Consider the following 288-nt stretch of genomic DNA (forward strand, 5'->3'; position numbering starts at 1 on the left):
TCTCTGCTGCTGCTGCTTTTAATCCTTATACTCATGCAGCAGCAAAGCCTGCTGATGCTGCTGCTGCTAGTGCTGCTGCAGCTGCTGCTGCTGCTGCTGCTGTTGCTGTTGCAGCTGCAGCTGCTGCTGCTGAGGCGGCTGCTGTTGCTGCTGCAACTGCTGCCGCTGCTAATGCTGTGGCTGCTGCCACTGCTCCTCCTCCCACTGCTGCTGCTGCTGCCACTGCTGTTGCTGCTGCTGCTGCTGCAGTTGCTGCTGCTGCTGCTGCTGCTGCTGCTGCTGCTGCTG

Source organism: Eimeria mitis, genomic scaffold (assembly GCF_000499745.2).
Source record: "Eimeria mitis Houghton genomic scaffold, Emh_scaff656, whole genome shotgun sequence".
In the NCBI taxonomy this organism is placed as follows: domain Eukaryota; phylum Apicomplexa; class Conoidasida; order Eucoccidiorida; family Eimeriidae; genus Eimeria; species Eimeria mitis.